This window comes from Dama dama, chromosome 29 (assembly GCF_033118175.1).
Source record: "Dama dama isolate Ldn47 chromosome 29, ASM3311817v1, whole genome shotgun sequence".
NCBI lineage: Eukaryota > Metazoa > Chordata > Mammalia > Artiodactyla > Cervidae > Dama > Dama dama.
This window is the reverse complement of record NC_083709.1, coordinates 14,282,450-14,302,606: the sequence shown is the minus strand read 5'-3', so window position 1 is coordinate 14,302,606 and position 20,157 is coordinate 14,282,450. Positions and strand designations below refer to the sequence as shown.

The following is a 20,157-nucleotide window of genomic DNA, read 5'->3' as shown; positions in this document are numbered from 1 at the left end:
TTCTACATGACCTTTAGTAATAGAGACAATAAAAAGTGGATGACAAATTAGAAAACTTTCCATAAACCATGCTGCTGCTGCTGCTGAGTCACTTCAGTTGTGTCCGACTCTATGCGACCCCATAGATGGCAGCCCACCAGGCTCCCCCATCCCTGGGATCCTCCAGGCAGGTACACTGGAGTGGGTTGCCATTTCCTTCTCCAATACATGAAAATGAAAACTGAAAGTAAAGTTGCTCAGTCGGGTCTGACTCTTTGCGACCCCATGGACTGCAGCCTACCAGGCTCCTCCATCCATGGGATTTTCCAGGCAAGAGTACTGGAGTGGGGTGCCATTGCCTTCTTCAGGTCCATAAACCATAGCCATCACCAAAACACATGCTATCAAATTCTCTGTCTCCTATCTTCCACCAGCCAGTTTCAAGTTGAAACAAATAGAGATGAATTGCTGCTTTTTTTGCAGTGACATAAGGCTTATTCTAGATTTTGACAGGGCCTGCACATAACAGAGCTCTTAATGGAAGTTGAAATTGTCTTCAATTATACCCAGTGTCTAAAGGTGGGTCAGCCTGGCTTTTTAAGCTCTTAAAATAACTTTGATTTCTGTCAGGGTTACCAAATTAATAGGACTCTATGAACTTTTGTCCTTACTTAAATGTTAAAACTTAGAAGAAAGTACTATATACTGTATGACTTTTTAAAAAGATTTCACATGTTTGGTTTCCAGATGAATTCTGAAGTTTATGCATAAGAAGGAATTCGAAGAAAATCAAGATGAGGGTTGAAATTGAAATTCATCTCAACCATGAGGGCTGAGGATGTTATGGTTTTACTTCTGAAATGAAGGGGGGGCTTTTTCATCCATGATATATTAATTTATTTAGCAAATGTTAATTAAGAATCCTCTCCTCTGTATTTCAGCCATTGGGGATGTAGTGTGACAAACCTGAATCTTCCCTCAGAACTGACTGTCCAATGTGAGGACAGAGACCATAAGCATGCTAATTGTTTTCACAATTTTAAAATGTTACATAGGACACGTTATAACTTGTAGCACTATGTCCATGGGATTTCCCAGATAAGAATACCAGAATGGGTTGCATTTCCTTCTCCAGCGAATCTTCCCAACCCAGGGACTGAACCTGAGTCTCCTGTGTGGCAGGCAGATTCTTTACCACTGAGCCACCAGGCAAGCCCAAAATAATTAATACCATATCTTAAATTACTTACAAACTCTCTAAATAACTTCGTAAGTCATGAGCTTGTTAGTTTTGGAGATAACTGTTGCAAAGAAGCATTTTGTTGCTGGAAGCTCCATTATCTTTAACAAATATCACTATATGAAGTGGCAAAGTTTTCTATTTTGTGGAATCTCCTGATCATTTTAATAAGCTAAAGGGGGTGAAGACATAAATTCTACTAATAGCTGAACCTATTTTTCATATGTTCACTTTTTTTTTTGCCTTTCCTTCTACTCCTAAATTTTCTTTTTTTTTTTTCCTTTATTTTTTATTAGTTGGAGGCTAATTACTTTACAATATTGTAGTGGTTTTTGCCATACATTGACATGTTTCAACCATGGATTTACATGCATTCCCCATCCTGAACCCCACTCCCGCCTCCCTCCCCATCCCATCCCTCTGGGTCATCCCAGTGCACCAGCCCTGAGCACTTGTCTCATGCATCCAACCTGGACTGGTGATCTGTTTCACACTTGTTAATATACATATTTCAATGCTATTCTCTCAGATCATCCCACCCTCGCCTTCTCCCATACAGTCCAAAATTCTGTTCTGTACATCTGTGTCTCTTTTTCTGTCTTGCATATATGGTTATCATTACCATCTTTCTAAATTCCATAAAAATATGGAATGCTTTAAAAATTTGCATGTCATCCTTGTGCAGGGGCCATGCTAATCTTCTCTGTATTGTTCCAATTTTAGTATATGTGCTGCCGAAGCGAGCACCATATGTTTACTTTTGAAGACAAGAATGGTTTCTTTTCCCAGGTTTCTCTTCCCATTCATAAGCGTATGAATGAATACACAGGCTGGTCCAATTGATAAAACTTTTATGACTATGACCTAGACTCAGACATAAAAAAATAAACATGATAATCCCCTTCGTCAAGGAGCTCACCAGTTTGTAGTGGGGATAGACAGAAATGCACATCCAAATAATGTGGAAATTGAAATGATATTAACGGAGAAAAATTGCAACAGTAAAGAGGAATAATCCTTAAAGGGAAGTGCCAACAGGGTTATGGGCTTCTCTGTACCAAGCACTAAGTACTTTAAATGTATTCGCTTTAATCCTTCAGACCTCTCGATGAGATGGGTACTATTATCTTCATTTTACTGCTGGGAAAATTGAGTCACAGGATTTTGAAGCTGTTGATTGAAAAAAAGTAATCCTTTCTAGGCCTCTCAAATAGTAATGTTACAGTGAAAAGGAAAAAGAGGAAGGAGTTTTCTTTGCCTTTCCTGAGAACAAAAAAGATAGAACAGCGAGCAGGCCTGAGCATTCATAGTTTTTACTTTAACACTTCCTAATCTGTAATCTGTAACTAAATTTGCTTTTCTGCCCCCTAACTCTGCATGAGCTACATTTTGCACCTATTATCCTTTGGAAGTGTTAGTCACATTTGACTCTTTGTGACCCCATGGACTGTAGCCCACCAGGCTTCTCTGTCCATGGGATTCTCCAGGCAAGAATACTGGAGTGGGTTGCCATTTCCTCCTCCAGGGCATCTTCCCAACCCAGGAATAAGACCCGGGTCTCCTGCATTGCAGGCAGATTCTTTACCTGGGAAGTCCAGTGACTTCAACTCTACGCTAATTACATCCTGTATCTAGCGCTCACCTTTATAGCACTCGCTCTGCAAGCCATCTCTTGTGTTTTTCTCTTTTCATATATTGGAAAGAAAGGGCAGGGCCACTGGACAGTTAGACTCAATTCCTGGTTATTGACACCAGTCTATGACTGTTTTTGAAACAATGCAAGAGAAAGAAGAATACAGGATTCTCACACCTTTGTTCCTCATCACTACTCCTGATTGGGAGCCCTCATCTTATATAAGCCCCGAGGCTCCTCATGGAGTGGGGACAGTTCTTGAGGAATGAGCCTACTGTTCCCCTCTCCACCAGCTGGGAATTAAAGCCACCTTTCTGTTTCCTTCCAAATTCTCCTCCACGTTTTTTATTCAGCTTCTGTGGGCAGAGAAAGCCAAGATTTTGGCCAGCAACAGTAAGTGGCCCAGCCTGACATGGGAGGGTTTCAAGGCAAGTGAGCTGAAGGTGTCATATTAGTCTTAAAGGATTAGTCAAAATAGGGACACAGAAGCAAGGGATGTTTTATGGAGATACATTTCAGGTAAAAAAAAATAGGACTGAAAACATATCAGAGGTGACAAACATACACCGTGTGGAGGGAAAACCTGCTATTTTGGTTTTTCAATGGCAACGACTGGAAGAGGGAGTTCAGAGAAGGTGACTAGAGACGTCAAGAACTCAGAGCCTCTTGAGGAAGAGTGGACTCCAAGGGGCAGGTGAGGGTGAGGCCCCCAGAAAGTGAAGGAAAGTTTTAAAAATAGTGATTGGCAAAGTTTTGGTGGTAATAAAAGTCATTTTGATAATGAGTGATGGATTTCAGTAGGACAAACCTGGAGACAGAATAAGTCAGAAGGTGCATGTCAATAAGTTAATTAGAGGTACTTTGAGTGGATTTTTTTTTTTTTTTTTTTTTTTTGGTTGTGCATGTGGTTTGAGGGATCTCAGTTCCCTAGTCAGGGATTGAATCACCCCAGACCATGACAGTGAAAGCCCAGAATCCTAACTACAATGCAACCAAGAGTCCCTAGGAGTGTAAGGAGATCAATCTAGTCCATCCTAAAGGAAATCAACCCTGAATATTCATTGGAAGTTCTGATTCTGAAGCTGAAACTCCAATACTTTGGACACCTGATGTGAAGAGTCGACTCATTGGAAAATATCTGGATGCTGAGAAAGACTGAAGGCGGGAGGAGAAGGGGGCAACAAGAGTGAGATGGTTGGATGGCATCACCAACTCGGTGGGCATGAGTCTGTGCAAACTCCAGGAGATAGTGAAGGACAGGGAAGCCTGGTGTGCTGCAGCCCATGGGTTGCAAAGAGTCAGACACAACTGTATAGCAATAAAAACTTGAATTAAACTACTCCATTTCCTAGATTTATTTCATCAGAATAAATAATTAAATTCTAAAATAACTAATTTACTTTAATTATCCAAATCTCATATGAGGAGCTCCTTAGACTCTGTATTTCTCAGAATTACAATTTTCAGTGGTAGCTATACAGCTTCAGAATCAGCTTGATGAAAACTCAGTGAGCCCAGAAACCCCTAAAGATAGTGTGTTTGTCCCTTGTTGAGGTTTAGGTAATTTTTCTACCAATGTGTTGCAACTATTCTAAGTTTATAGCTTTAAAGTAAAGAAATAATTACTTGTTTAAACATGTTTTAATCATCTCTGAAGCAAAGATATTAATTCTATGGCCAAAACTGTTGGAGATAGAATCAGTAGCCATCTAGTTCAATTTCAACATTGATAGAAGACAATAACAGCCTAAATTATTAAGTGCCCAGTTTATACCCATCAAAGTTCTAGTTGCTTTATATGCAGAAACTCAACCTCCCAATGAGTACATGACAAGTGAGATAAATAGCTTGTTCTTGGCGACAACATCGGTAAAAGTAAAGCCACAACACACACCTACAACCATGCCCAAAGCACCTACTTCACCAGCCCCTCTCATGACAGAGAAGGGAAGGAGACACTGGCTGACGTGACTAGTTTGTTATTAATGGAGCACAGCCCAGGCCCCTTCCTTAGACACCATGCCCCATTTTCTGCCTCTTCTGACACCCTGTTGATAAAATAAGAGAATTAACCTCATTTGCTGACCCTGAAAATGAATAGAAGATGTTGATATTATTCACCATGCAATGTCTTGGCAACAGCTTAACCTAGGGTCCATTTTTAGACCAACTGTAGAACCATAATCTGTAAGCATCTCCATAACACCAGAAGGAATGAAGCTCAGCACTGATGTGAGAGCATGGGATAGCCTTCTTACTGGGCATGTTGGATTTCAGCTCCCTTACAGCGCTTCTCTGATCCTAAAAGGGACAGGGGCTTATAAAGTAATTGAACAGATCAATCACTGTATCTGTTACCAGTGATGCCCTGTAATTAACATCTCTCACCAGGAAAGAGCCTTCACCAGGCCAAATCATCTCAGAAGCTCAACCTATATTGTTAAGGGATTTGAATTTACCATAAAATATTAACTATTCTGTAGTACAGACTCAGAGTTTCCCCTAAAATTAGCAAGATAACCCTTTTTTAATTCTCAAAGAGGTAACAACAAATTTTAGAGATGGTAGGTAAAGAGTCCAAAATTGTGGTTAAAAATCTGCAGCTAAAAGGGAGACAAAGAAATTAAAAAGCCTGCAAAAAAAAAAAAAAAAAAAAAAAAACAGAACAAAAGGAAAATCTACAGCCTGGAGCTTTGGCAGGAAAAACATGCCCAACAAGTCCCTTTCCCTAATTGGTCTTGCATACACACGCTCTTTGACATGGGGTGAAACACATTGGACCCCTAGGACTGCTTGGGGGAGGGAACAAGGATATAAAAAGAAAAACCTTAAAGGTGTGGGGCCTCTCCTATGGGGTTAGTCCACTCTCACATCTGGGGAGTGTATTTTTTCATGTCACTTGTTTAATAAATCCTGCCTGAGTGAGATTTCTGCTCTTTTTTTTTTTTTTCTGATTGATTGATGATTGGTTTGCAATATTGGTTTGATTTCTGTCCTACATCAACATGAATTGACCAAAGGTATACACATGTCCCCTCCCTCTTGAATCCCCCTTGTTTTAATTTTTTATTATGGCAAGACAGAGGAAGAGGACCATGCCCAACATAGATATTAAGCAGCCAGCATTCTTAAAACTTGAAACATACGTTTGGCATGCTATATTCATTTGCTGAATTATGTTACACACTATCCTTAATGATCAGGTGTCTAAACATGAAACCATGGAGTAGTTTCATTCGTTTCAAAGATAAGGAGAGACAGAGAAAGACAATTTAGGGAACAAGCTGAAAATATTGAATGCAGCCTTCTATTCAGGGCTTGAAAGAAACTGCCTCTGGCCTACAGAAGAGTTCAGTCTGTCATACCTGGGTTTGATCTGAATAATTACACACAGCAGATGTGCTTTTGGGTCGACAGTCTGATACAAAGGAATCACATATTCATTGAAAGTATTCATGGTTATTCTGTTTCAAGTTCTACCAATGAGTATTATTTTACAATTTTTACCATGAGCAGTGAAATCACAGACAGTTCCAAAGTCAGTTATAAAGTCGAGTGCAATAGTCTTTTTGATTTCAGACCCCTCGTTTTCCTAAATGGAGTCTCCTTCATGGTTCCTCCATGCTGGATGATACAATTTTTGGAATCATTCATCAGTTCCCTGATCTCTAGTCAATGTGGCCTTATTTGATTAACTATACTTTCTGATCAGTTCAGTTCAGTAGCTCAGTTGTGTCTGACTCTTTGTGACCACGTGGACTGCAGCATGCCAGGCTTCCCTGTCCATCACCAACTCCCAGAGCTTGCTCAAACTCATGTCCACTGAGTCAGTGATGCCATCCAACCATCTCATCCTCTGTTGTCCCCTTCTCCTCCTGCCTTCAAACTATACTCTACACTATTGAAATCATCATGTCACTGCAGATGAGCATGCAGTTTCCAGATTATTAGATGGTTAAACTCAAGGTTGTCATCATTAAGTGCACCTTATTTATCAGTCCCATTTGCCAGTTACAAGAAAGCCTTTCTGCAGGAAGAAAGTGTTTGGTTAAGAAAACATAACTGATGAACTTTCAGTGTTTCCTATTAGGCTTACTGACTGCTACTAACCAGCTACAGATAAATGAAGGAAGTTTTGGTTTATACTTCCCTGAATCTTTGCACATCAGAATGACTTCTCCTTTTGATTCATAAATTCTTATGCAATGAGGGACCTGTGGCAATTTACAAGATGATCATGCCACCTATGATCTTAGGTAGGATGCCAGGATTGCCAAGCTGTCTGGGTCTCTTTAGGGCTTCATATTGAGGCATAGAGACCTCAAGTAAAGGAAAACATAAAGACTATGGCCAGCAAAAATGAAGGTTTCAGGGATTCCAGGGAGCTTAGCATACCATCAAGAGTTATCTTATTAGGACATCTCCTATTCAGCGTGGCTTCTGTTTCAGTGGAGACACCATTACTCATGTATGTCTCACGTTTCCTAGAGAAGTGTGTGTGACAAAGTGGTTTAGCAGGTGAGCGCACCTATAGGCTGCTCAATGTCATGCTATTGAGGTAACCTCAGATGTTTAAAAGAGTGGCCTATGAAAGTCATCTGCTATACGAGGGAGCCAAGGGGGCAAGGCAGTTTGATCTCTTGAGGGCATATTAAATTATGGTCACTCCTTGGCTTAGGGTGAAAGTCCCAGGTCTAAGAGTCTGAGCTTGGAAGCCATACCCTTCCCCCATCCAGGGATGAAGTTTGGCTGACATTTAACTGACTTGTGTTGACTCCTAGTGCTTCCTGCTACCATGAGTATTACTACTGCAGTGTTGCTCAGTCGCTAAGTCATGTCTGACTCTTTGTAACCACATGGGCTGCAGCAGGCTTCTGTCTTCACCGTCTTCCAGGGCTTGCTCAAACTCACGTCCACTGAGTCCGTGATGTTATCCAACCATCTCATCCTCTGTCGTCCCTTTCTCCTTCTGCCATCAATCTTCCCCGGCGTCAGGGTCTTTACCAATGAGTCAGTTCTTTGTATCAGGTGGCCAAAGTATTGGAGCTTCAGGGTTGATTTCCTTTAGGATTGACTGGTTTGATCTCCTTGAAGTTCAAGGGACTCTCAAGAGTGTTCTCCAGCTTTTAAGTAACACTACTGCCTAGTAGTGTTACTTAAAAAGCATGGATGCAATTCCTTTAAAAAAAAAAAAAAAAAACTTTTCCAAAAACTCGTAAACAAGTTCACTGAACTTTGGAACCTGAAATGTGCCTTTTTACAGATATAAACTCTATGTGTATCAGACTCCAGTCTCGGCAAGTTATTTCCTTCATCATCATTTCATGGAGATCATTCTTGGTTAAAAGATAAATTTTGTAATTTCTCCAAGCTCATGGCGATCATTTAGCCCTTCAAGCTTGAGCTTATCTGAAGCGGTCATGGATTTTCCTGCTATCTTCCTCTCTATAGCAAGTGACTTATTTTTCCAAATCTTTCAGTTTAGAGATAATTTTTTTTTGAAAGGGAAAAAATAGTGAAATCATAGCTTGATGTTTCTGTAATGTAGGGTTACATCAATCCTTTCTAAGGTCCCTAAACCTGAAGCGGCAGAGCTGAGACTTGGATTCAAGACTCTTAACACACAGGCTGTTAACTGTTTGTTATATTTCTATCTGTCCCAATGACTCCATGATTTTATAATCCTCAATACTGTAAAATAAATAAGTAGCTTTTCCCCACAGAACCTTTCATTTATTTTCTAAGTGTTTCAAGCGAACGAGACTAAAAGAAAAAATAAATGTACCCAATCTGAAAGAAATCAATTGCTTAAATGTTATTTCAAACCTGTGGTATATCTCCATGAGGTTGGCGGTGGCCTTAATTTATCCTGCATGCTTGTGCTAAGTCGCTTCAGTCATGTCTGACTCTTTGCCACCCTTTGGACTGTAGCCTGCCAGGCTCCTCTGTCCATGGGATTTTTCAGGCAAGAACACTGCTGTGGGTTGCCATGCCCTCCTCCAGGGGATCTTCCCAATCCAGAGATCTAACCCGTGTCTCTTTTGTCTCCTGAACTGGCAAGCAAATTCTTTACCACTAGGGCTACCTGGGAAGCACAATTTATCCTGTAGAAATATGCAAAGTCAAAATGATAAGTTACAGAGTTCAAGTTTATTTAAGGTGTAAAATTAAGGTTCCTTGGGTCACTGTCCCACTACAATGTAGGGGTCAGAGTTTTCTGGGCTATTGAGGCAGCCACTAGTTTTTTTGGTGGCTTGTGGATACATATTCCACATAGAGTTTTAGGAGATAAAACAGAAAAAAATGAAAAAATAAGGATGTTTGCATTAGTATTCAATCTGATACCAGATATTTGCTCAGGCATCCCCACCCTTACCCACCCCCTGCCAACAGCTTCTCAGTCCCAGAAAGACTCTCACTTTCTGGAATATTTTATACCAGTGTGCCCCTCCCTCCCCTGCAGCAATCTCAAGAGTGTCCTACTTTATGTGAAGTGAGGCAGACTAAATATGCAACAATACATCCAGAGAGAAGACAGACTTAGATGATCTACAAGGGACCAGCCTAGAGCCCATTCACTTACCTCAATAAATTCTACTATGAATCAGCCTGAGAAGCAACATTAAGCATATCTATGTTTTAAGACGTGTTATTACTTTTTGACCCTCTCAGTGTTAGAAACACTCTTCTCCAGGAGGAAAGACCTGATTGCCACCTCCCCCCCCAGCCCCCCGCAAGGGTTATAAGGCTTTTTGGATATTGGAATTTGTGCATTCAAGTCATTTTTTTTTCTCAGAAATTCTCCATTCTACTATGTGTGTACACAGTGAAATGGTTTTTATCATGACCCTGAACCTAAGGTGAAAATGGGTAATAAATTAGATTCAATTATCTAGTGTCTATGTAACTGTAGCACAGCTATATCAAATTACAGGTACTTATCAGAATGGTTCTAGTTTCTCAGAATTAGACATATGAGAAAACTACAGAGGAGAGGAATCCAGGCTTCCTAAGCAGAAGTGTTATCCACTTGAGGTTCATGTAGCATTTATGTCTGCAGATAAAGCTGCCCTCATGTGTGACCTAGGATGTCACCTCCCTGTCTCCATTTACTCATCTATAAAACTTAGATGTTTAAAACTTTGTAAAGTTTTAGACAAAAGTACCAGATCCCCTGCCATTTCTTTCATCTCAAAGATCTACCTGCAGTCTGAAATTAAAAGACACTTGGCTCCTTGGAAGAAAAGCTATGACAAAACTAGACAGTGTATTAAAAAGCAGAGACAAGAACTAAACAGACATTTCTCCAAAGAAGACATACAGATGGCTAACAAACACATGAAAAGATGCTCAACATCACTCATTATTAGAGAAATGCAAATCAAAACCACAATGGGGTACCATTACACGCCAGTCAGGATGGCTGCTATCCAAAAGTCTACAAGCAATAAATGCTGGAGAGGGTGTGGAGAAAAGGGAACCCTCTTACACTGTTGGTGGGAATGGAAACTAGTACAGCCACTATGGAAAACAGTGTGGAGATTCCTTAAAAAACTGGAAATAGAACTGCCATATGACCCAGCAATCCCACTTCTGGGCATACACACTGAGGAAACCAGATCTGAAAGAGACACGTGCACCCCAATGTTCATCGCAGCACTGTTTATAGTGGCCAGGACATGGAAGCAGCCTAGATGCCCATCAGCAGATGAATGGATAAGGAAGCTGTGGTGCATATACACCATGGAATATTACTCAGCCGTTAAAAAGAATTCATTTGAACCAGTCCTAATGAGATGGATGAAACTGGAGCCCATTATACAGAGTGAAGTAAGCCAGAAAGATAAAGAACATTACAGCATACTAACACATATATATGGAATTTAGAAAGATGGTAACGATAACCCTATATGCAAAACAGAAAAAGAGACACAGAAATACAGAACAGACTTTTGAACTCTGTGGGAGAAGGTGAGGGTGGGATGTTTCAAAAGAACAGCATGTATACTATCTATGGTGAAACAGATCACCAGCCCAGGTGGGATGCATGAGACAAGTGCTCGGGCCTGGTGCACTGGGAAGACCCAGAGGAATCGGGTGGAGAGGGAGGTGGGAGGGGGGATCGGGATGGGGAATACGTGTAAATCTATGGCTGATTCATATCAATGTATGACAAAACCCACTGAAATGTTGTGAAGTAATTAGCCTCCAACTAATAAAAAAATAAAAAAAAAAAAAAACTAAAAAAAACAAAACAAAACAAAAAAAAATAAATAAAAAGCAGAGACATCACTTTCCCAACAACCATCTAGTCAGAGCTACGCTTTCTCCAGTAGTCATGTACGGATGAGAGAGCTGGACCATAAAGAAGGGTGAGCACTGAAGAACTGATGTTTTCAAACTGTGATGCTGGAGAGGACTCTGGAGGGCCCTTTGGACAGCAAGGAGATCAAATCAGTCAGTCCTAAAAGAAACAAACTGAATAGTCATTGGAAGAACTGAGGCTGAAGCTGGAGCACCAATATTTTGGCTACCTGATTCAAACACTGACTCACTGTAAAAGACTCACCAACTCACTGTAAAGACTCTTGAGTGCAGGAGGAGAAAGGGGCGACAGAGGATGAGATGGTTGGATGGCATCACCGACTCAGTGGAGATGAATTTGAGCAAACTTTGGGAGACAGTGAAGGATAGGGAAGCCTGGTGTGCTGCAGTCCATTGGGTCGCAAAGAGTCTGACTGAATGAACACCACCACTGTGGAGTTGTTCCTTAGTGGACATAAATGATTTAATTTTCATTAGAGAATTTTGTTAAAATGTGTTTCGTATATACTGATGCATTTGATGTCTAAAACTTGCCACCTCATCAAAAACCTTGAGTGATGAGAGACTGATAATTTTCTAAGGAACTGCTGTAAGTCAAGATAAAGAAGGAATTATATTCAGTTTTTTTGCACTGTGTCAATGCATTGAGCATTTCTTTTTTAATTAAGAGCAGAGGGATATTGAGATATCAAAAAATAACTGTTTGAAATACCAAACTTAAAAAAAAATTTTTATTAAAGCTCACTAGCTGAGGTTTGCTGACAAGGGGAATAATCATACAATATAAGCTTTCATTTCATCAGAGAATGTCATGCCTACCCAAGACCTGAAGCCCAGGATCCAGAAAATGGTTTCAAATGAGTGACAATCCTACTCAAAACAGCTGTCTGCGAGGAAAATAAATGGGATTTAATCTGCCATAAAATGGATTGTGCAATTTATTTTTTCTTGAGGAAGTCATGCTTTGTGACATCAGTGAGCTGTAACAGTTTTGCTTTGAAAAGAAGCATTCTATTCTTTGCCAAACCTATATTAATTCACTGCAGTTTTCATCCAGATAAAGCAACCGGAAAGCCAGAGGGGCTTACCCACACCCACCACCTGAGGGTGGGAACTGCCTTTCCCTGTCTTTAGAAGGCCTGGCTTAAAACATGAGCCCTAAGTAATTATTCAGTTCAGAGAGAGGTTTTAAGATGGTTCCCTATGAAGGTTGAGATACATTAAATTATATATTAATGTCCTACAAAAAATGACAATGTTCAATTAATTGACAATGATTTACAAATTATATATTAATGTTCTAGAAAAGATGACATTAATGTTCTACAATGACAATCTCATACACTTTAAACTAACATTAAGAAGAGAATACAACTGTAAAAGAGCAAAATGCTAGTTAGAAAAATGACAATTAGATGAGATGTATCATTTTTTTAAATGAAAATAATTTTAAATGCTTAAAGCCAATGAATAGAGGAAATATAAATACTTATAAATCCCAAATGGACTAAATTTTCCATATGGCATTTTTAAAGATCTCACAGGAGTTACATTATTTTTAATTTATTTCATTTACTTAAATACACAGAATATTTTAAGTGATAAAGAAAAAAGAAAGCAATAATAAAAATTTTCAACTGTGAAATATGCTTTAATATTTGGTACCTAACTACAGCCCAACTAGACAATCGAATTTAGGTGTGCCTCTTCATTCTATTACACGTTTTCCAAGATACTTGTTTTTGGTGCTCAAAATTCATCTAGAACTGGTCCATTCTGACACTCTAGTCTCAAATTCTACATTAGAACATTTAAAAAACAGTTTTTAATTAACACTACATAAAATGCCTATTAATATGAAAGTCTCAGCAAATTTATTTTTATTCAGTTAAACATGTTTTACTCAAAGTGAACTGAAATAAATTTCACCAAATTTGATATATTATGAGTTTATTTAGAAGACAGACAAATGTAATCCCCAAAGTTCTGAAACTTCTCAGTTCAGTTCAGTTTAGTTGCTCAGTCGAGTCTGACTGTTTGCAACCCCATGAACCTCAGCACGCCGGGCCTCCCTGTCCATCACCAACTCCCAGAGTTTAACCAAACTCATGTCCACTGAGTCGGTGATGATATCCAGCCATCTCATCCTCTGTTGTCCCCTTCTCCTCCTGCCCTCAATCTTTCCCAGCATCAGTGTCTTTTCAAATGAGTCAGCTCTTTGCATCAGGTGGCCCAAGAATTGGAGTTTCAGCTTCAACATCAGTCCTTCCAATGAACACCCAGGACTGATCTTCTTTAGGATGGACTGGTTGGATCTCCTTGCAGCTCAAAGGACTCTCTCCAGAGTCTTCTCCAACACCACAGTTAAAAGCATCAATTCTTCAGTGCTCAGCTTTCTTCACCGTCCAACTCTCACATCCATACGTGACCACTGGGAAAACCATAGCCTTGACTAGACAGACCTTTGTTGGCAAAGTAGTGTCTCTGCTTTTTAATATGCTGTCTAGGTTGGTCATAACTTTCTTGCCAAGGAGTAAGTGTCTTAATTTCATGGCTGCAGTCACCATCTGCAGTGATTTTGGAGCCTAAAAGAGTCAAGTCTGTCACTGTTTCCCCATTTATTTGCCATGACGTGATGGGACCGGATACCATGATCTAGTTTTCTGAATGCTGATCTTTAAGCCAACTTTTTCACTCTCTTTCACTTTCATCAAGAGGCTCTTTAGTTTTTCTTCACTTTCTGCTATAAAGGTGGTGTCATCTGCATATCTGAGGCTATTGATATTTCTTCCTGCAATCTTGATTCCAGCTTGTGCTTCCTCCAGCTCAGCGTTTCTCATGATGTACTCTGCGTATAAATTAAATAAGCAGGGTGACAATATACAGCCTTGACATACTCCTTTTCCTGTTTGGAACAAGTCCATTGTTCCATGATCAGTTCTAACTGTTACTTCCTGACCTGCATACACATTTCTCAAGAGGCAGGTCAGGTGGTATGGTATTTCCATCTCGTTCAGAATTTTCCACAGTTTGTTGTGATCCATACAGTCCAAGGCTTTGGCATAGTCAATAAAGCAGACATAGATGTTTTTCTGGAACTCTCTTGCTTTTTTGATGATCCAGCAGATTCTGGCAATTTGATCTCTGGTTCCTCTGCCTTTTCTAAAACCAGCTTGAATCTTCTAGGGCCAGTCATATAAAGACAAATTCATGAAACAGTTCATCAAGAATAATGCATGCCTTTATAGTATGCCAAGAACTTTTATGCTCATCTGCAAAATAAGTGTCTACTTAAAATAATTTGTCTCTATCAGGATAAAGAAAGCATTCCAATGGTCAACATGAGGGCCATGATCTTCATGAGCATTTGTAACCCTCAGGAAAAATCCCCAAAGCTGGAGGGGTTATTCACTTGCTCTACAGAAGAAAAGAGAGCAAAAAGATGCTAGTCTGAATTTTACAATAAAGATGGCGCTCAGCAAGGACACATACCTCTCATTAATTTGTCAGATATGTCCTTAGATTACATAGACATTTATATCATGTGAGACTGTATTTTTAATTTAAAGGAAAGAGAAAGAGAGAGACTTGCTCCTTGGAAGGAAAGCTATGACAAACCCAGATAGCATATTAAAAAGCAGAGACATCACTTGGCCAACCAAGGTTCTTATAATCATAGCTATGCTTTCTCCAGTAGTCACATATGGATGTGAGAGTTGGATCATAAAGAAGGTTGTGTGCAGAAGAATTGGTATTTTTGAACTGTGGTGTTGAAGAAGACTCTCAAGAGTCTCTTGGACTGCAAGGAGATAAAACCAGTCAATCCTAAAGGAAATCAACTCTGAATGTTCATTGGAAGAACTGATGCTGAAACTCAAGTTTCAAATACTTTGGTCACCTGATGTGAAGAGCTGTCTCATTGGAAAAGACCCTGATACTGGGAAAGACTGAGGACAGGAGGAGAAGGGGACGACAGAGGATGAGGTGGTTGGATGGCATCACCGACTCAATGCACATGAGTTTGAGCAAAGACTGGGAGATACTGAAGGACAGGGAAGCCTGGCGTGCTGCAGTCCATGTGGTCACAGAGAGGCAGACACAGCTCAACAACTGAACAAGAAAGAGGATGAGAAATCCTAGGAGTGCTTTGTGTTCCAAGACAGATTATATTCAAGCATATTCTGCCATTGATTAGTAGGACTCTTATTTTATCAATACAAATAGACTTTTTTATGCCTTGATTTTGTGTTTTAGAATTCTCTTTAGACCCTGATGCTGAGGAACATTGAAGGCGGGAGGAGAAAGGGACAACAGAGGATAAGATGGTTAGATGACATTATGGACTCAATGGATATTAGCTTGAGCAAATTCCAGGAGATAGAGAAGGACAGAGGAGCCTGGTGTGCTGTAGTCCATGGGGTCACAAAGAGTTCGAGATAACTTAGCGAATAAGGGACAACTCTAGAAATTGTCATGCTGGTTTTCCTCTGACACTGATAACATACAACTATTCTACATTCATATTCATGCCCCAGAAAACAGTACCCCTCTATACTCTGGACGCACTTTCAATGACAAATGCTAAATAATCACTAAAACAGAACTGTCATTATATGGCATGACATGCAAATATCAGAAATCAATATTCTTTCTTTCAATTCTATAGCAGATGATAACAAATTTCTAAATAGAAAAGAATGCAATTGAATTTTATAAGATTTTCCCGGTTCCTGCTACTTATTAGCTTTTAATATTATATTTTGACTTTACAATGCAATTATCTTTTAACTTAAAATCTGAATAATACATCTAAACAATTTCAAGATTGATTTAGCATGACTGGTGCTCAATAAATCTGAGACAGAAAAACGGCTCGTCTTGCAGTCTCGTGGACTATCTGACAGAAAACCAGCACACATCCATTTTTGTTGACTGTCATCTCTGAATGTTTATATGCACTTAATGTTAGTGTCTTATTATGCAAAATAGAAGTGCATTACCAGTTTTCATCTACTTTACAATTTTTTCATGCTGATGCTATCTTTCAACTTTGAATAGTTGTAACACTTGTGCCTGCTGATTTGTCTGATTATGGCAACTGTCCTTAATAGTATAGTGAGTGATAGCAACTTTCCTTAATGGTATAACAGGAGAGTATTTGAGTAAAATAGAATCTGAAATTCAAGACATGTCAATACCATTTGTAAAATGACTTAAATATTTTCAGTATTTTAAAGATTTATAGAGACTTTTAACTATGTGAAGAATCTAAAATTTTGATGGTAATAGGGACCTTTAAGAAACTGCATGTGTATGTATGTGTGGGTATACACATACATATGGTATCTGAATTTGACAAGAAAACTTTTAAATGGCTTCAAAGCAAAATAGACCAGCAAAATATTGGAAGGCACATTTGTATAACAAAGAATGAACATCGGCTGGGGAGGAGTAACAGCAGTAACCTGAAATTCAATATAAAATTCCTGTAAAATGAGTCCATAAGAAAGCAGAGTAAATGTCTACAGATTTGTGAAAATTTCAACTTTTTTTTTCAAATAAATGTACTCACAAATGTTCCATAAAAGAATGTAGAGGTAATACTATAGAATTCCCATCCCAAATGTCCCCTTACAAATTTATAAATCCAACATCAATTAAATGCTAAATAATAAGAACAAATAGAAAAATGTACTTCATCATAGTATGGATAAGAAACAGATTTCTGAAGTTAAGCTATTTATGCAGCTATATTACTCACTGAAGCATCAGTCCCAGTTCTGAGACACATGACAGTTATTCTAAAACCTTGATTTTCATAAAAGTGACACAAAGATTTTGTTGAAATGAAGATTCTGGTACGTCTTGGTAAAGCCTGGGGGTCTGCCAGGCTGACAAGTCTCAATGTGATCCTGATGCTGCTGGTCCAAGGACCACACTTTTTGAGGAGCGAGGAGCTATGCTTTCTGGGGAAGAGTGAACTGGATTTCATTAAGGTTGCTGATTTTGCTAAGATAGGAAGGATGGTTTCAAGCTTCCGCTTTTCTTTCTAACTAGAATATGGAGAATAATAGGTGTTTGTGAATCTCAAACACTTAGCTCCCTTCTTTTTCTGTCCAGGAAGTTTGAAACAAGCAGGCGCCAGTGTGTGTGTGTGTGTGTGTGTGTGTGTGTGTGTGTGTATGAGCGTGCACGCGCACACGTGCATGTAACTATGTGTGTGTGTCTGTGTACAACGTCCAGGTCAAAGTAGCGCCCTGTCCCCGCCCCCACCTGTGTTAAGGGAAGTGTGTCAGCAACTCTCCTGTGAGTTCCCTTAGGTTCAACTTGAATTCATATAAGGGCACCAGTTTAGAGAATTCTCAGGTTCAAATATGCCCCGTCTCTGAGGCTAAGCTGCAGCTTAGTTCACACATTTCAACATTTTCCATGTGGATGCCGCAAAGGTTGCCTGGAATTTGGAGATAAGCCTAGGATTAGTCTTGCTTTAAAGTTATCATGAAGCCTTGTTAGAGGCCTCAAGTTAAGTTGTTAAATGTATTTCTGAGACCTTATTAGAAAAAAAAAAAAAAAAAAAATTGCTAATTTTGGTGAGCTTCAGAAAGCAAAAACTGTGTTGGCTTTGAAATTTTACCTGCAGGCTTACACCTTCTCATGTTTATAGACAGTAGGCTTACATTCTGAGACTAAAACAATACTCCGTTTACCAAGCTCACTGCAGAAAATATCTAAACCAAGAAGTGCTCACATGTTCTTTTTTTTTTTTTTTTAAAGCATTCTGATAACTAGGTCAACTGGATAAATCCAAGCCGATTTTAAAAAATCACTTTGCAATATTTATAATGATTCTATAATTTGAAAATAGTTTATCATTTTTCTCTATTGCTATGAAGCCAGTTTTAAAGACTTCATGAGCAAAGTGACCATATTTTCTGGACCTATGAATTTCAAGGGGTATTACGTCATGCCACTAACATGGCTACCATGTTGGATCTGTCTATTCAGGTGTAGCTATTCTACTGACCTGCAAGACATAAAAGAGAAAGCAGTAATGTTGGATTAAGTCTTGCCAAAATGTTATCACCTGTATCTAAAGGACGTTAGAGAATATTCAGAAGAGCTGTAGGGCAAAGGTGTTAAAGTGTATACTAAAAAGACCTGGAGCTAGAATGTATTTCTGAAAATAAACACGAAGTGTAATGTTTCAGAAATAATTTCCTGAAGGAGAACAAAACATCCCCTATATTTTCTTGTACTTTATAATTTATCTAGAATACTTGATTTTTAAAGAATTGGTGGGAGAAAAAACCTTCTGATTTCTGAGTTATACCAAAAAACTCATAAAGTATAATAGCTTTTAAAAATACTGCTATAAATCATATCTAACTAATAGGCAGAGAAGACTTTTTTGTCTTTGAGGCCCTGTAAATATGAGATGCCTGGGGATATCTTCCTCCTCTTCTAATAGTAAAAACAATCCTGAACGAGTTTTGATGAACATTAAGGCCACAGACATAATTTAGGAAGGTGATATGCTCTATTTATCCTCTTTGTGCTGAAATTCTAAAATTTATATTTTTTTCTTCAATATCTGTAAAACTACCTGCTTATTGGTAAAACTGGATTTTTTAAAAAATGTTAATGCAGTACTAATTTTTCTACCATGTTAAAAATGACTACAATTTGTCTTCATATGCCTTCTATGAAGGTAGGACTCTGATTTCACCTGGGGATGGTGGGGTGACAGATAGATGTGTGGGTGGATGGATGGACAGATGACAGAATGATTGATTGATTCAATTTTGTGCAAATGATTTGATTAAATTGAGAGGATGGCCTCACAAAAGTATGGAGAAAATTGATGCTGTTTTTCAGGACGGTATTTGGTGAGGAGTAGCCAGAACCTGAGAACAATTACTCTCCTATGGAGCACAGTTCCTTTATCAGCCACAGCGGGCTCCATCACCACCTCCCTGGATGACTCAGATGACTAAGCGTCACTTAGCTGCATTTGATAAAGAAATTTGAGACACCAAGAGGTTCATTTACCCAAAGTCATACAGTTCATTGACGGTATGAGGATTCTAACCTGTGTTTATTATGTTGATTTTCTAGACTTCCCTCAACTCAGAAAGTGAGTGATGCTTTTAAATGCCAATATTTTATCAGATGAGATTCTGTAGTGGGAAACAAAAATTTGAAAGGAAGGTTTCTCCTGTTCCATACACCAGGGATGCCCACAAACCCTAACATTCTATCAGGTGGGATTCTGTAATCTGAAACAACAATTTGAAAGAAAGGTCTCTCCTATTTCATAAGCTTTAGAATTATGATATAATATAAAATATTATTAAGGTGTTTTTATCATGTCTTTCAAAGTTTACTCTTACACATATCATCAGACTGTGAAATAAAAAGCAATATTCCCTAAAACTTCCCCTTTTGAAAGTTTAATGATTATAAAATAATACTTTCCACTTGATTGCTCCCAGGAATAGAATAACCAAAGGAAAGATTTACGAAAGCATTAAAATAATTGTTAGGGGAAGCACACTGACTGAAACCGCCCACCCTGTCCAGGCACCACAGTAAACATTTACATGAGTTGTTTTATGACAGGAGGTCCTGGTAAGGAACATGCAACTAATAAGCCACCACCAACCAGAAGAGTTTGGGAAAGGTCAAAAAGAGAGCCCACATGTCTGACCCCCTCCCAGAATCCTTCTTGCTGGCATCCATCTTGGCTGAACAAGGCGTGCACCACCAGGATGAACTCTGAGTCAGAATGATTGGCTAAAGACAACCCGGAAACTAATCCCACCACCATAAACCTGAGACTGGGAGCCCCACGGCAGAGCTGTTCTCCTTACCCTACTGCTTTCCCTCCCACCACCCCTAGCTTAAAATCTCTTGCTTTATCAGCACATGTGTTCCTCGGACAATTTATTTCCAAGTGTTAGACAAGAGCCCAGTTTCAGAC

At 39.1% G+C, this 20,157-nt stretch overlaps 1 protein-coding gene and 1 non-coding gene across 2 annotated transcripts in view; both read right to left on the bottom strand.

The window, feature by feature from the left end:
* GALNTL6 (polypeptide N-acetylgalactosaminyltransferase like 6) overlaps positions 1-20,157 on the bottom strand; it is a 1,397,085-nt gene that overhangs the window by 759,271 nt on the left and 617,657 nt on the right. The window lies entirely within an intron of this gene.
* LOC133049042 (U6 spliceosomal RNA) lies at positions 1,860-1,966 on the bottom strand. Its single transcript, XR_009691200.1, has one exon. It is a non-coding gene; the product is annotated as a U6 spliceosomal RNA (small nuclear RNA).